At 42.0% G+C, this 17,325-nt stretch overlaps 1 protein-coding gene across 6 annotated transcripts in view; it reads left to right on the top strand.

Moving 5' to 3' along the window:
• The first annotated feature begins 464 nt into the window (after positions 1-464).
• The window catches only part of LOC135226523 (uncharacterized), a 54,298-nt gene continuing 37,437 nt past the window's right edge, over positions 465-17,325 (top strand). For 3 of the 6 annotated variants that reach the window (XM_064266161.1, XM_064266160.1, XM_064266158.1), the window contains exon 1: positions 470-615. The gene's annotated coding sequence lies outside the window, so the exon portion shown is untranslated. Of the gene's footprint in view, positions 616-7,355; positions 7,458-17,325 lie in introns of those variants that run through there. The other 3 variants (XM_064266163.1, XM_064266162.1, XM_064266157.1) reach the window with 2 other exon arrangements.

The raw sequence follows: 17,325 nt of genomic DNA, 5'->3' as shown, positions 1-17,325 counted from the left end.
AATTCAGTGAATTTGTAGGTAAAATTAAGAGTGAGGTCTCTATAGAGTACCTTCGTCGAAGACAGAACACGATGAAGAAACTTAAACAATTAAAACATTACAAACCCCACAACTATTTCTGCCGTGTTTTTTTTTTTTTGTGCGCTGTAAGTATAGTATTTCATTATTCCTGGTGGGACTATTCAGTTTTTTCCATCTAACCCAACCATGACTGGTAGAAGAAACGCAAAACTAAGTGGTAATCGAACGATGAGGGGCAAAATTACAGACAATATCAGCTGGTGGGAAAAATCACGTTCGTGTTTTTTATTAGAAAATAGTTTACCACGCCATTGCCCAAAGTTTTCATGGCTACATGAAAATGTAATAGTATAAACCAGCTATGATTTTCCTTTATTTGATAAATTTTTGCATTTATATTATAGAAAAATGTTATTAGCCTACTACATGTCCTGCCTCAACCGTAGAGAAGAAGAAGCAGATCGTGAAATGTTTACATTCTGCGAACGTACTAGATAGTAGTCATAGTCATAACAGAATAAGTTGAAATATAGTAGGTAATGGCGAACCTTCATTATCATCAATGCAACGTCCTCAAAAATTCGTGGAGAAGTGGTAAGACCGAAAAATAATTACGGTAAATTGTAAACAATAGTTGCAGGAACAAATGAAGCTAGGCTTTGTGTTTGCAGAATGACATTGACCCTTCCTTGAGCCTAACCTAGCTAGTAATATTTGATACCTAGGTACTATATGTTAAGCAAGCCGTAGTAGTCCTTGGAATAGCTATGTAACTGTGATCCTTTGTAGAAAAAAGTAGGGTAATTCTAAGCCCTCATTCCGCGGTAAATTAACTATGGCAGTTGACGTTTTCCTACGTTATTTTAGGGTAAAACATCACAGCAGGCCAAACAGGCCACCTACAATCAACGCTTGCCACCCTCCGAAAAAGTACATTATAACGCGTCTTGACACCGGAGATGGGCATCAGTCGCGACTTCTTGTTGGTGAGAAACGGAGCTAAAGACCTCTACTCTCCTTTCGAAGTAAGTAGCTATTTTCTCCAAAGTTAGAAATTAAGGCCAAATTTTAAGATTTAAACAGAGGGTAGTGAAAAGGGTGGCTACGGCAGTGGAAATCTCACAAAAACGCTTTAGAAATTTTTACTTACAACTAAAAATGTTTTGAAGATTGACGCCATCTTGATGTTTACGGAGTCGCTTGTGTCAACAAACTTCCCATTTCCTGTGCTAAATCTGCACACCACTTGAACCCATAGACGCTGGGGCACTTTCATCACAACAATTGTAAACCAACCTCTTACCAGCACTTATTCAAGGGGACTACGGCATTCTTTGCAGCGTTTTGCGCTCTTCAATTGTTTATCAGTGTTGTCAATTGGTATGTGTTTTACCCTCCAAAACCTAGGTATAGACTTACACAAACCGGGGGAAATAAGTGAAATTAGCGTATCTATTTGTATTATATATACATACATATTACAGCAATTTTATCATTACTGCATTACTATGACAACTAGAATTCATCGAAACAGTTTGTAAATGCATCGGTGTATGTGTGACGCTCCACTAGATTGGCAACGATGAGTCATTTTTCCTCACGTCGTCTGCTCGTAAGTATACATCCGAGTGAGTGCTTAGGAACCAGGAACCACAGCGTGGTTCAAGTGCACTGTGGAGTGAATTAAGACCAAAATGTGTATAATTATAATCAAATAAGCACTGTGGAGTTTCAGTTGTGATGGCAGTAAGGATAAAAACCACCGATTACAAGGTAAGAATGAATTCAGTTCCAACCATAACCCCAGGAATAACAAGTTTCATACTTTCACTAATATAGGCAACAAAATGTTGTTTTATTGTGCTGATTACAACTGCAATCTTGAGTAAGATCAATAAACGTTACATATATACGCTAACATTGTTCAAATGAGTGCTGGGAAGGCTGGGGAAAGATGGTGGCCGTCACTGATGAGAACCTTCCATGCAAAACGTAGCCGCCATATTGGATTTCAAAACTGCCTTGAAAACATATTTTACGAAGAGCTCACATGCTTATTTTAGTTTGTATGGGGCTTTCATAGTATATCACATTATGTTGACGAAACTTCAGTCATTTAAATGGTATGCTTAGAGTTGCAATTGTATTCTTGTTTCACCAATTAAATATAGAGTGAATAAGATCCGTCCACCGTGATGAGGGTTGGCCTGCCGTGGTGTTCTACCCTACTTACTGAACAAGAATTTAAAGTAATATTTATTCGGACGACTGTAATTAACCCCCAGGGGCCAGTACTGAACACGGCAAAATATATTAGAAGCCCCAATCCCTAGTGGATGTCGTATCAGCGGTTACGTTTCTTGCAGGGCAATTCTAAAGAATAGTAGGTTAAAACACCGCATGGTATAGGGGTGGACCATGTACGATCAATGTGTACCACCCCCAAAAAAGTACATTATAACACGTCCTGACACCGGAGATGGGCATCAGTCGCGACTTCTTGTTGGTGAGAAACGGAGCTAAAGACCTCTACTCTCCTTTCGAAGTAAGTATTTTCTCCAAAGTTAGAAATTAAGGCCAAATTTTAAGATTTAAACAGAGGGTAGTGAAAAGGGTGTACACGGCAGTTCAAATCTCACCAAAACGCTGTCAACATTTTTACTTACAACTCGAAATATTTAGAAGATTGACGCCATACAACTCGAAATATTTAGAAGATTAACGCCATCTCGATGTTTACGGAGTCGCTTGTGTCAATAAACTTCCCATTTCCTGTGATAAATCCGCACACCACTTGTACCCACAGACGCTGGGGCACTTTCATCTCAACAATCGGAACACAGAAACTTACCACGACGTTTGTTAGTAAACAACTGTTTTGGTAGAAGAAGACGACGAAGCGTGCACTTGGATAATTTTTTAAGTAAATAGTAAAATATCAATATTTTACATATTTATGATGATTAATTTGAAATTATTCGTTATTGAAAAAGTAACTCGATTCTGACTCAAATTTAAGAAATTATTTTTTGGAATTAGACCTTCGTTAATCCGTATTATGACGTCAAACATCTGGCTTTCGTACATATTGTAAATAATTGCTTTACTCAACTTTCTTGCAGAACAGTTTACCAGTTATTCATGCAGATTATCAGCTATTCATGTAATTGCTATAATCGTAATGCGCATATATATCTTTATTATTTACTTTTTGGATATATGAAGATGTTTTGCTGCCGGATTATCGCCGTAGTGTGACGCAATCGTTTTTGGTCCCTGGGCCTCTGTTTTCGCACCATAAGAAATTAATGGGGCTGAATTTGCAATGACCAGAAAGTCATTAAAAGAGGAAAGTTAGCATTGAGGGGCATATGTTTTGATTGAGAAAAATGCAAATTTATTCAATAGCTAGCTTTTAAAAAATACTTGATTACAAAAAACTTGATTGACAGCTAAGCAGCATACCTACTATGGGTTTCAGCGACAGTGCAAGCACGTTTTTGGGCAATACGTATTCCTGTAATGAACACTCGTATCAGAACGAGATTTTGCTATAGTGCATTACACCCAGTGCCGTAATTTATAAGGGTATCGTGAATCACTAATTGTAAAGAATAACGACACTTGTCCTTGTACCAAGAGACAAAAACTCCATTATGCAGAAATGGATACGAACACGCATATAAAGCTCCACCTACCCTCCCCCCCCCCCCTCCCCCCCCCCCTCCACCGCCATCCCTTCTTCTTCTTCGTTCCTCCGCCTTCCTTTCTCTCTCTCTCTCTCTCTCTCTCTCTCTCTCTGTTGCCATTCAGTATGTGTTCACCCTCCAAACTGGGTTTAAGACTTACACAAAACGTGGACTTTGGTGAAATTAGGCTATATATTGGAAGTATATATACATAAATATTAAAGCAATTTTATCGTTATTGCATTACTATGACAACTATAATTCATGGAAACAGTTTATAATAATGAATCGGCGTATGTGTGAAGCCTCCACTAATGTGGCAACGATGATTTTGCCATTCTTAGCATGCAAACATTAAAGGTTACATTTATTTCTGGCATACAGTTATTAAAGAAATTCAAAATACTAATATAGACTTAAATCAATTAAAAGTGCTAGCAAAAACAAAAAAGCAAAAAAAAAAATATATGTAATCCACTTATCCGTAGTCGTTCTTCTATGGTTTTCGGCAGCCAGATGTACGAAAAGGTTAGAAACATTGGATTGTATCTACTTTAGAAATATCTGTAATTTTTCTGGGTAATTTTGGTTGCAAAAAAATGATGATATACATGAATTTAATTAAAATTGTTAAATAACAAAGTAAAGTTGAACTAAATAACAAGTAAAGTAAACAATTCAGGGAATAAAACTTTGCAGTTTCGTCGTCAGCTGTTCGTAACTGTGTTTGTGGCGCGCGCGCTTAGGAACCAGGAACAGCAACTTGCTTTAAAGTGCAATGTGGAGTGAATTGAGACCAAAATGTGTATAATAACAATCAAATGAGCACTGTGGAGTTTCAGTTGTGATGGCAGTAAGGATAAAAACTTCCGATTACAAGGTAAAAATGAATTCAGTTCAAACCATGATCCCGGGAATAAAAAGTTTCATACTTTCAGTAATATAGGCAACAAAATGTTGTTTTATTGTGCTGATTACAACTGCAATCTTGAGTAAGATCAATAAGCGTTACATATATACACTAACATTGTTCAAATGAATGCTGGAAAGGCTGGGAAAGATGGTGGTCGTCACTGATCAGAACCTGTACATCCACAGGGTAGCCGCCATATTGGATTTCAAAACTGCCTTGAAAACATATTTTACGAAGAGCGTCACATGCTTATTTTAGTTCGTATGGGGCTTTCATATATCACATTATGTTGATGAAACTTCAATCTTTTGAATGGTATGCTTGGAGTTGTAATTGTATTCTTGTTTCACCATTTAAATATCGAGTGAATAAGACCTGTCCACCGTGATAAGGGTTGGTAGTCGCTGGTGTTTCCCCCTAGTTCCGCACGGACTGTAAGGAACGTAACCGCTGATACGACATCCACTAGGGATTGGGGCATCCAATGTATTTCGCCGTGTTCAGTACTGGCCCCTGGGGGTTAATTACAGTCGTCCGAATAAATATTACTTTAAATTCTTGTTCAGTAATTAAAATAACGTAGAAAAACGTCGACTGCCATAGTCTACTTTACCGCAGAATGAGGGCTTAAAATTACCAAAAGTAGGATATTCTTTTGGAAAAAAACATTAATTTTTGCAGGTCAGTTACACAACAGTTTATAGGTTAACAACCGCATGGACTGGCCCAACACACCGACGGTCACGGATGGACACCCTCCGAAAAAGTACTTATAACGCGTCCTGACACCAGAGATGTTCATCAGTCGTGACTTCTTGTTGGTGAGAGACGCAGCTAAAGACCTCTACTCTACTTTCGAAGTAGGTATTTTCTCCAAAGTTGGAAATTAAGGCAAAATTAAAACTTTAAACAGAGGGTAGTGAAAAGGGTGGCCAACGCAGTGCAAATTTCACCAAAACGCTTTCGAAATTTTTACTTACGCTTACATAACTTAGAAGATTGACGCCATCTCGATGTTTGTGGAGTTGCTTGTGTCAACAAACTTCCCATTTCCTGTGATAAATCCGCACACCACTTGTACCCATAGACGCTGGGTCACTTTCATCACAACAATCGGAAAATGGTCCCTGACCACAACGTTTTTAAGGAAACTACTGTTTTGGTAGAAGAAGAGGACGAAGCGTGCACTAGATAATTATTTAAATAAATAGTAAAATATCAATATTTTACATATTTATGATGATTAATTTTAAAATATTCATTATTGAAAAAGTAACTCGATTCTGACTCAAATTTAAGTAATTATTTTTCAGAATTAGAACGTTCTTTTAAGTCCTGTATTATGACGTCACGACATCTTAACTTACGTGCCTATTGTAAATGAATTGCTATACTCAACTTTCTTGCAGAACAGTTTACCTGTTATTCATACAGATTGTTATCAGCTATTCATGTAATTGTTATAATCGTAATGCGCATATATATATCTTTATTATTTACTTTTTGGATATATGAAGATGTTTTACTGCCAGATTACCGCCATAGTGTGACGCAATCGCTTTCGCTCCCTGGGCCTTCACACTATAAGAAATTAATGGGGCCGAATTTGCAATGAACAGAAAGTTGTTAAAAGAGGAAAGTTAGCATTGAGGAGCATATGTTATGATTGAGAAAAATACAAATTTATACAATAGCTAGCTTGTAAAAAATACTTGATTACAAAAAACTTGATTAACAACTAAGCAGCATACCTACTATGGGTTTCAGAGACAGTGCAAGTACGTTTTTTGGCAATATTTCTGTAACGAACACTCGTATCAAAACGAGATTTTGCTATAGTGTATTACACCCAGTACCGTAATTTATAAGGGTATCGTGAATCACTAATTGTAAAGAATACCGACACTTGTCCTTGTACCAAGAGACAAAAACTCCATTATGCAGAAATGGATACGAACACGCGTATAAAGCTCCACCTACCCTCTCCCCCCCCCTCCACCGCCACCCCTTTTCTTCTTCGTTCCTTTGCCTTCCTTTCTCTCTCTCTCTCTCTCTCTCTCTCTCTGTTGCCATTCGGTATGTGTTGACCCTCCAAACTGGGTATAAGACTACACACAAAACGTGGAAATTGGTGAAATTAGCCTATGTATTGAAAGTATATATACATGAATATTAAAGCAATTTTATCATTATAGCATTACTATGACAACTAGAATTCATGGAAACAGTTTATGATAATGCATTAGCATATGTGTGAAGCTCCACTAATGTGGCAACGATGATTTTGCCATTCTTAGCATGCAAACATAAACCGGTTACTTTATTTCTGGCATACAGTTATTAAAAAAATCAAAATACTAATATAGACTTAAATAAATGAAAAGTGCTAGAAAAAAAAAATATATATACGTATATATATAATCCACTAATCGGCGTCTGCTCCGCGATGGTTTTCGGCAGCCAGATGTACGACAAGGTTAGAAACATTGGAATGTATCTACTTTAGAAATATCTGTAATTTTTCAGAGTAATTTGGCCGCAAAAAAGGGATAATAGACATGAATTAAATAAACATTTTGAAATAACACAGTAAAGTTAAACTAAATAATGAGTAAAGTAAACAATTAAGGGAATAAAGCTTTGCACATCATAAACAGTGTCGTCTTCTGCTGCTCGTAACTGTGTTTGTGGAGTGAGCGCTTAGGAACCAGGAACAACAACGTGGTTCAAGTGCAATGTGGAGTGGATTAAGACCAAAATGTGTATAATTACAATCAAATAAGCACTGGAGTTTCAGCTGTGATGGCAGTAAGGATAAAACCACCGATTACAAGGTAAAAATGAATTCAGTTCAAACCATGACCCCGGGAATAACAATTTTGTACATGGAACTTACCCAGCAGATATATACTTAGCTATAGACTCCGTCGTCCCCGACAGAAATTCGAATTTCGCGGCACACGCTGCAGGTAGGTCAGGTGATCTACCGCCCCTGCCGCTGGGTGGCAGGAATAGGAACGATTACCGTTCTAGAACCAGATTTTCTCTGTCGCGGTAGTGTCAACATACGTTGTTGCTACCTCCTGACTTGATTTTCGTTTTTTCATCGCCATCGACCTTCTGGGCTGTCTTTGCAGGGAAGTACTGGGTCTTTGGTTTGGCATATTCGCTTTTTTAACTTTTTAATGAATTTTGGCTTCGAAATTTCGAAGAATAATATTACGTGAAACTACAGAATTTTTCGTAGACACTTATATTTTGCAATAAGGGAAATATTGATTTTTTTTTTTTTTCACTAATACGTGTATAAGTGTTAGAACTTGATGAAGGAAATATAAGATCTAACTTCCTACTTTAGGAAGTCAGAAAGCATATAACTAGATACGCTTCCTTTAGAAGCTTTAAGAGCTCTCGTACTAACGAGCAGTTAGAGTATTGACAATTAGCTAGTTAGTTTGCATCCTCATCACCTTCTTACTCCACAGAATCTACAAATTCATATGTGCAAATTTGAAGATAAATGGATGGAGCTCAAAAGGCGAGCTCTAAAAAAGGTAAGAAGTGAATATAGTGTTCCCAGTGCAGTGGAGGGTGCGTCTGATCGGCTCCGTAGCGCTTCCAGGCCTAGACCTCTTCCAAACTCCCAGACCCAGTGGAGGAGAAAGTCGACAGCGCAGGAAGGTTAGGGAGAAACCCCACCGGTCAGGCTCCCTCGGCAGGTTCTGTAGAACGTCCCAGACTGCCAAGGATAGCCATTGATAAGGCATCCTTAAAAAAACAAAAGTGCGTCTCTTCATCTTACATCCGAAAAGACGAAGAATGTATGTTTGGAGTGATCTAGCGCGTTCTCTGAAAAACTAAGAGAACACTGAGCAAAGAGCCAGCCGCTGCCATGAAGCCGCGTTCCAGCAAGCTAGCGTGAGGTACGTTCCTATAGCCAGCAGCGAGGCGCGTTCCAGCTAACAGACTAGCGCGAGCCGCGTTCCTACAACCAAACGCGAGCCGCGTTCTAGAAAATTTTCTTGGCGCAAGGCGCCTTCAAAGAGACGAAGCGCCAGCCTGGCGCAAATTGCGCCAGAAAAACAGACGGCTAGAGCAAGGAGCCCTTACAGTAGAGTGGCAATCAGAACGATCCTTCCATGAACGTTTCCGGGCAAGAGGGCTCTTCTAAAAGGGGGTCTAGTAGGCGCTCGGAACTGTCAGGGCGCACGGGACCTTCCACGCAAAGCGGAACGTTCCAGGAGCGAGTCTCCTTTCTAGCGCGCGGAACATTCCAGGCGCGCGGAACATTCCAGGCGCTAGGTGCAAGGATCCAGGCGCCAGAATATCCTTTCTCTATCTGCCTCGGCAGGGAAAGAAGGTAGTAGAGTATCTGCTGTATGAGAATACGATACGGCAAATCATAAGCACATACCGTAGTTACTTCTTTGCTGAGCAACTCAATTACCAGTATCCTTCCAGGAATTTCCTAGGAAGGACTACGCTTAAAGGGATTGTTAAGACAACACCTACTTAGCTTCTAGATTTATCGAAGTCTTGTTTCGCTTAGATATGCATTATAAGAACTTCCTGAAGTTCGATAATAATGTTATAAGATTCCTTTATTAAATGGAGTAGCTGGCAACTCTGGAAGAGTAAGGCCAGTCGGCTAACGAGACTGCTATCGCTTAGGCACCAACGCAGTATCATGTAGGTGTCGGTCATGAGTGGGCGGTGGTAACATATGTCTCTCCTGCGGGATGGAATGAATAACCGTGTCTCTCCCCTACAATCGTGGTTTTAGCCTCGGATTGAGGGGATAGTTAAGCAAACATAAATAAAATATTGTCTGCCTTTTGCTAAGAAGCTTTCAATAAGAAAGATTTTCACTTATATAACTTACCCGGTGGTTACATATAGCTGTCGTCTCCTGACGTCACGGCAGAATTTGAAATTCGCGGTAGCGCTAATGGTTTGACAGGTGATCCCTCTACTCCCGCCCTCTACCGGGTACCGGGAACCATTCCAACAATTAAATCAGAAGTTTTGCCTGCCGTCGGAACCGGTAACACGGTTCCTCTGCTGGTTGGAATTTGGATTTGGATTTGATCATCTTGGTTTTCTCCTTTTGGTGATGTACCTTGAGTTTACTGATCTTTTTGATAGCGCTATAGTTATTTTGGTTTTGATATTGTTGTCCTTTTTAGGAATTATTTTGAATTCTTCACGATGTCTGACACCGGCTCTGTTCAGTATAGGGTGTGTAGTAGTGGGTGTAAGACTAGACTTCTTAAAGCTTCACTTGATCCTCATTCTACTTGTGTTAGTTGTAGGGGACGTGAATGTTCTTTTGAGAATACGTGTGAAGAATGTAAGTCTCTAACATCTCATGAGTGGAAGGCACTGGGAAAGTATATGAGAAAGTTAGAAAAAAGATAGAATCAGAAAGGCTTCACAGAGATCTTCTTCTAAGTTAGTGAGTAGCCAGGATATTCCTCTGAATTCTATTAATCCTGTTCCTATTAACCCCGTAGTGGTTGCTCCTGCCCTCGAATCTGTATCTCCCGATCCCGATCCCGTGTCAGTATTAAGAGCCGATATGGACTCGAAATTTGTCTCTTTCCTCACCACTATGCAGAAAATGGGTGAGACTGCAAGAAGTGGTAGTTAAGTGTGATAAATTACTTAGTGCAAGTGTAGTGGAGGAGGTGGTTGTTCGGCCCGTTCGTTCTCCTAGGTCTAGGCCCCTGTCAAACTCCCCAGATCCTGGGAGGAGGCATGCCGAAAACCGAAGGGAGGCGAGCGGGACCTGTTCCCGAGCAGCCGCCCCCTCAAGCAATCCTGTAGCCGTATCCCAGGATGCTGTCGCTCACCATTGGAAAGGTGTTGCGAGGAAGTGGTTTTTTCGTCAAGTGACTCTAGTTCAGATGTTTCCTCTTATAGAGGTTGGCGTAATAAGACTTCTAGACCGCTGAAAAGGTCGCGCGATGTTTCGCCTGCTGCGGTTCCCAAGAAGGTGGCGGCTGCCGAACCTTCTTGTAGTTTTTGGGAGGAGCCTGAAGCCTTTTCTCCGGCGGTTTCGATTTATCGCCCTTCTCTCATAGAATTGGAGAAGCCGAACACGCACACCCCTTCGGAGCCTTCTCCAGAGCCTCCTCAAGCGATAACTCCATGCGGCTCCAGACGTGTTTGTGGATCATCCTTCTACACCTCCCGCGCCTTCTACGTCGGTGGATCCTCAACCTTCGGTGTTTGAACAGATGAATGCCAAGTTAGGCAGTATCTTGGAGCTTTTTGGCAAGTCTCTTTCGTCCCCGAATGCGCTCCCGACCGCCTTACATCTTCCGCAGACTACTGTGCAGTCCTCTTCGCAGGCTCCTTTGCAGTCGCCTCTTCAGGCTCAGAACTCTCCAGTGACTCCGCTTCAGACGCCCATTCAGGCCGCTGGTCGGACTCTTTCCTGACTCCGTCTATGGCGCCACGTCAGGCTCCGCTTCTGAAGCGCCACCCAGCCGCCGCGCGGCGCAGCTCAGCCGCCAACGCAGCCGCCAGCCAGCGCCCGGATACGTCTCAGACAGGCTCAGAGTCTTCTTCTTGCTTTCTCACACCCCCTCGGACGCGTCAGGGCGTGGACTTCGCCACCGAACAGGCTCTCTTACGATGGAATTGTTCGCAGTTTCGTGAAGGAAGCTTCGGACGTGGAGGAAGAAAGAGAAGGACTTACAGAAAAGACAAGCATTTGTCGGGGTATAAACTCCTTTACGATCTTTCGTTGGACAAAACTTTGGAGATCTTTTGCGCTTCCCGTTCCAGTTCTCCTAGTTCGCAGTGGAAAAAGGACCAGGAAGCCTGACTCTCGTCCCGTTCACGCGTCTCGTCTCTCGATTTCGGCTAAGAAAGCGATCAAGAAAGTTAACGCTTGGCTTTGGAGAAGAGGGAACAGGGGAAAAATGTTTTTTTGTCTTCCCCCTTCGAGACTTTTCGTCAAGGAGCCGTGTCTGGTCTTGGACATGGAGAAGTTTTCCCTGGGTGTGACTGCATCCGCTCAGGGAGACTTTTCTAGTCTGTGGAACTCTCCCGCAGAGCAAGCCTCTTAATTACTGCAAGATTCTTTGCAACAAAATGAACTGAGCATCTTTGCAAGAGTGTTTGCCGTGTTTCGAAGTTGTTAGATTCCTGGATTGGGCCATTGCTTCGCTGGCCAGAAAGTAAGTCATTTGGACTGTCGGAGGAGGCAGTTGAAGGATTTGCCGGTACTGGATTGTATCGATAAAGGCATCTGTGGATGTGAGCTTCGGAGCTCGCTGCCATTTTCGCCTCTGGAGTGTTGAGAGAGACAGCTTGGTGCTTCCTTCTTGTCGAAAGGGGTTTCAGCGAACCAGAAGTCTGCCTGCTCTCTCTCCTTTGGACAGAAACACCTATTTCCGCAAGAGAATGTAGAGCGAGACGCTCATCTTTAACACAAAAGCGACCCAGGATCTTTATCACAGTCAGTGGAAGAAGCCCAGGAAGATAGCTCCGGTCTTTCTGCTTCTCGGAGGCTCCCTCCACGTGAAGCTCCTAAACCGTTTCGAGGGAGAGGCTCCCGTTCGACTTCCTCCAGGTTTCGTGGGAGAGTAGAGCTCTTCCCCTAAAACCACTCCCTCTTACATCAAGAGTAGGCCCGTAGTCCTCAACAGCAGTAGGAGCAGATTACACCCCCCCCCATTCTGACAGACCTGGTTTCATCTCGGAGCGGATCCTTGGACGGTCCAGGTCATGAAGGAAGGAACACCATTCAGTTCATAAAGCACCACCCTCTCACAGAATTTCCTGTCGAATTGTCAGCCTACCGGGAACTCCGAAAAATTGTGCACCCACAAGAAGTTCTCGCCTTGTACTGAAAGGAGGGCATAGAGTTAGGGGACTCTCCGCGGAAACCAGGATTTTACAATGCCTTTTCCTGGAAAGAGGCCAGGGGGTTGGAGACCTGGTTTTGGACGTCAGTGCCCTGAACGTCTTTGTCCTGAAGACGAAGTTTTTCTATGGAAACGACCCAATCGGATTAGCAGCTCTTCACCTGGAGATTGGAGGTTTCATAAGACCTTCGGGACGCTTATTTCCTATTCCGATTTCATTCGGACTCGAGAAGATTCCTGAGATTCGTGTTCCAGGGCGCATGTATCAGTTCAGGCCTCTGCTTCGGCCTGCGACAGCTCCACAAGTGGTTCACCAGAGTCTGTAGTCAGTAGCAAAGTGGCTTCATCTAGAGGGATACGAAGATCCATGTATCTAGACGATTGGCTTCTCAGGGCAAGGTCCAGACAGAAGGGGTGGAGGACCTACAAAAGACTTTAAGTGGAATGACGGAAAGCCTAGGGTTGTAGAAAAAGGAAAAGTCATGTCTAACACCTCTCAGGAGAAGTATTTAGGAGTGAGACTGAATTCAGTTCGTTTTCAGGCTTTTCCGTCTCGCCAAGGATCGAATCATGCCTGAACAAAAAGACGGAATTCTCGTCAGGACAACTGCTCGGCGAATCAGTGATGAGCCTTTTAGGAACCTTGGCTTCAAAATAGAGCAATTTGTAAGTCTGGGCAGGCTCAACTGAGTACCACTTCAATGTACTTGAAGCGAAGTGGACAAAGTAAGAAGTTCCCAGGTACTCCTTCGGTTCCCCATCTCGGAAGGAATCAAACAGGACTACTTTGGGGAAATCAGAAGGAAGGCTAGAGGAAGATTGTCTTAAGCCAGTTGAGCCCCAACCTTAATCTTTTTGTCAGCGCATCGGACAAAGGGTGGGGAGCTACTCTGGGGAGAAAGGAAGTGTCGGGACTTGGCAGATCATCAGAGAAACCTGGCACATAAATCTAAAAGCGTTGAAGGGATTCATTTGGCTTAATGCACTTCAGACAGAGGTAAGAGGGAAGTAGTGAGTTCAAGCAGACAAAACACCACGCTCTCTCTTAACATGTCCACAAAAACAGGGGGACACAATCGTCTCTCTGTGCGAGGCGGCGAGAGACCTAATCATTTGGGCGAAAGAGAGCAAGTTTGTATGAGCTCACAAGATTTATTCAAGGCTCGAAGAATGTAAAGGCAGACATTTCTCAGCAGGAGAGGAGAAGTACTCTCCACATAGTGGACGTACATCCTCAAATCTTGCAAGAAGCTTTGGGGGATTTGGGGAGCCTCAGTTGGATCTCTCACCATCAAACAAGACAGCGTCTACACGGTATGCTCCCAGTTCCAGAGAGGCGGCGTTTACAGGGATGCCATGCTTCTGGATGGTCATAATCTGGATCTGTATTGCCTTATCCACCTTTCAAAAGCTAAGATAGTTCTGGCAAAGTTCAGAGGTCATTCAGAACGTCAGGAGACTTATGATAGCCCCTCAGAAAGAGAGGATTTTCAAAGAGAGCTTCAAGGGCTATTGCTAGACCCAGAGAGAATCCTCTGATCGAGTGTACCAAGCTAAGTGGTCCAATTCAGAGCTTGGTGCAAAGAAGAAGAATTCGTCTTAAGACCTCTATAGCTCAGTTAGATACTTCCTTCTTTTTCTTCGTGAGAAGAAGAAAGCTTTACCCAGACGATTAGGGGTATAGAGCTTGTGTCTCATGTGTTCGGACATCGAGGATTAGGACATTTCTTTATAATAATCCAGACCTCTCAGACCTGATTCGTTCCTTGATACGACCAGACAAGGAGTCAAGAACAGTAGCTGGAAAACCTGGAGTAGTTCTTAAATGGCTGATGTCAGATAGATTCGAACGATCTATCTAGTTCGTTAGAGACTGACCAGGAAGGACCCTTTTTCATTGTGCATTAGCATCAGCTAGAAGAATCCAGTGAGCTGCATGTAATTGATAAGGAGTTGATTCGCTAAGGGCAACGCCAGTGCCTCATCAATGCTGGGGTTTTTGGTCTAAGAATGAAAAATCCCTCACGCTTGGCCTCGTTCTTTCCTATAAAGAACATTCGGAGTTAGTGGGGGCCTAACGAGCCTGAATGTCTTCTCAGTCAGTGAGAGCACGTTAGACATTATGTGCAAAGGACCAAAGGTATAAGAGGTAAAGAGTGATAACCTGTGTGTTCAGGGAAAGATCCTCTCGGCCCTTTCTCTAAAAATGCGCTATCCTTCTTTTTAAGGAATTTGATTTCTGAGGCACACGGACAATGTCAGGACTCAGATAATCAAAGTGTTTAAGTCAAAGTCATGAAATTAGAGCAGTGTCTACGTCTAGGCCTTTAGAGTAATCGGCTTTGAAAGCATTATTAAATCTACATAGTGAGAAAGCAATTCTGTCTTCGCATCTCATTATCTGACAGATTTGCAAACCACATATGAAAATTGCAGTACATTGGCCATTCATTTGGGACTGACACGGTATTGGGTGAGGTGAGAGAAGGAGATCCATCTCACTAATTTTCTCCTTGATTATGTTTTTTGTATTTTTAAGTTGTCTGAAGAACAGGGAGTTTTTGAGTATCTTTCAGTCTTTAATGTCTGGTATTTCTTCAACGGTTGAGTGATCCCTCGTTTTTCATTGTATTTGTGGTGATTTGTACTGCGCCGTGAGAAGGGGCATTATAGTCTTGTCGTACGGTCACGTCCTCAACGGCAAGTACTATTATTTGTGTCCGACGCACGATCCATATATCGTCCGGTACAAAAAGGACAGCAGACTACAGAGGCAGATAACCACTGAGTCAGCGGTCTTAAGGAAGGAACCTATCTCTTCGGATAATTCCAACAGTTGTTATTATAGCTGCCATTGGTCCCAACACCTAAAATGTGTCAATCAGTATATGTTAACCACCGTAAGTTATATAAGTGGAAAATGACATTTTATAATAATATAAAGTTTCACTTATACTACCGGTGGTTACATAACGAAGCCCGCCCTCCTCCCATCATATGGACAGGAGCATTGAAACTTCTGATTATTGTTGGAATGGTTCCCGGTACCGGTAGAGGCGGGAGGGGCGTAGAGGGATCCACTGTCAAACATTAGCGCATACCGCGAATTTCAAATTCTGCCGTGACGTCAGGAGACGACAGCATATGTAACCACCGGGTAAGTATAAGTGAAACTTTATATAATTATAAAAATGGCATATACATTTCAATGCTGTTTACCGTAGGTAAACATTTTTAAAGGATTCTAAAGCAGCGAAACTCTATATTGTATAATGCTCTCATGCTACGAAAAGCATGGCTTATTAGAGTACATGCTTAGGAGACGATGAATGTAGTAGAGATCACTTTAAGACTACGGTATGGTCAAGTCTTATGCACATACCGAGGTAACTACAGAATCCTAGTATCGTTACAAAGGTTTCCTAGATAATGCTGTTTAACCACAATGTGACAGTATATAAAGGATTCTAATACGGCAGCCGCGCGATAGATATAATTCTACTCATCCTTCGAGAAACTCACACAACCTTTTAAATCGGGATATGCTCAAGAGACGTTGGGTGAGTCGGATGGAAAACATTCTCTTAGTGGCAGAAGTTGTTCCCCGAATGGACTCATACTACGTATATAAAAGTTTTTTCCACTAAGAAGAATAAACTGTGAAGGATGTGGGTACCATAAAAGGCATAGATGTTATGGCACTAAACCTAAAAAGAACTAGAAGGAAGGGGGGGTGCCAGCCTGGCGCAACTGTGCCAGAAGCACCATCCAAGATATTTCTCGTTTTAGCGAGTATTAACCCGAAGAGTCCAGTAGCCTCTCGGACAGCAGGGCTCGTAACGGCAAGATGCGTTCCTGATTCGTTACCCATTTAATCGAAAAGGGGTCGCTTACAAGGAATGATGAAAAGATTTATTTTAATCACTTAGGCCAATTCCACGCACTCTCTCATAATCGCAAAGAGCATCGAGAATCTCTTTTTTTTTTCGCCCGGTTAGCGTTAACAAAAGAGAACCTATTTGGAACAGACACGGAACGTAAAGATCCTTAAGAGGTTCGAGGCAGATTTTGCATGTACCGTGAGTAACCTTCTCGATCGAAGATAAATACTGTTAACATATGTATAACTTGATTGAAAAAGAGTTGTGAGAAACTCTGCGGAAAGTCTCTCATAGATCTCTTTGTAAGGTAGAAGACGAACAGATTCCTTTAGACTGGCTTCTTTTTCCTCGAACAAGAGAGGATAGCCAAATAGACATCTTTAAATTTAAGAAGGGGAATAAAACTTAGCCTTTTTTCCCCTAGTTATAATTCTAACAGATATAAGATAATGGTCGTCAAAGGAAGAGAAGGATGTATGCTATTTTGTGCCTGTAGAGAGGTTGGATTCACAGAAGTCACTTCTTCACAGCATGTTTCGTAAGGCTTTTCCAAGAGTATTCTGCGATATTCTATCAGAAGATATTATAAATAGACCTATAAAACCTCTCCACTCTGAGTCTGTCCGCGTGCAGACTGACCAGAAGGGACATGAATGAGAGGTTTTTTCAGGTAAATGACAATAGTCATGGCTAAAGACATAGAATGCTGCAGATCGTGCTAGATGGAATGAGGAAACTGTTCCTTTCCGATTTACATCTGTGAAACCACATAGCCGGGCTTTTTCTTCACTTTCAGAGGGAAGAATCACCTATGTATATATCTGCTATCAAAGAAGCAGTTAAAAGGCCATACTCTGTCTCTACAAATGGAATTAGAGATAACAGAGGATTAAGATCTTCGGATCTTATACGATACCGGCATACGACAAGGTAGGATATCATGT

Source organism: Macrobrachium nipponense, chromosome 14 (genome assembly GCF_015104395.2).
Source record: "Macrobrachium nipponense isolate FS-2020 chromosome 14, ASM1510439v2, whole genome shotgun sequence".
Taxonomy (NCBI): domain Eukaryota; kingdom Metazoa; phylum Arthropoda; class Malacostraca; order Decapoda; family Palaemonidae; genus Macrobrachium; species Macrobrachium nipponense.
This window is presented reverse-complemented; position numbering and strand designations above follow the sequence as displayed.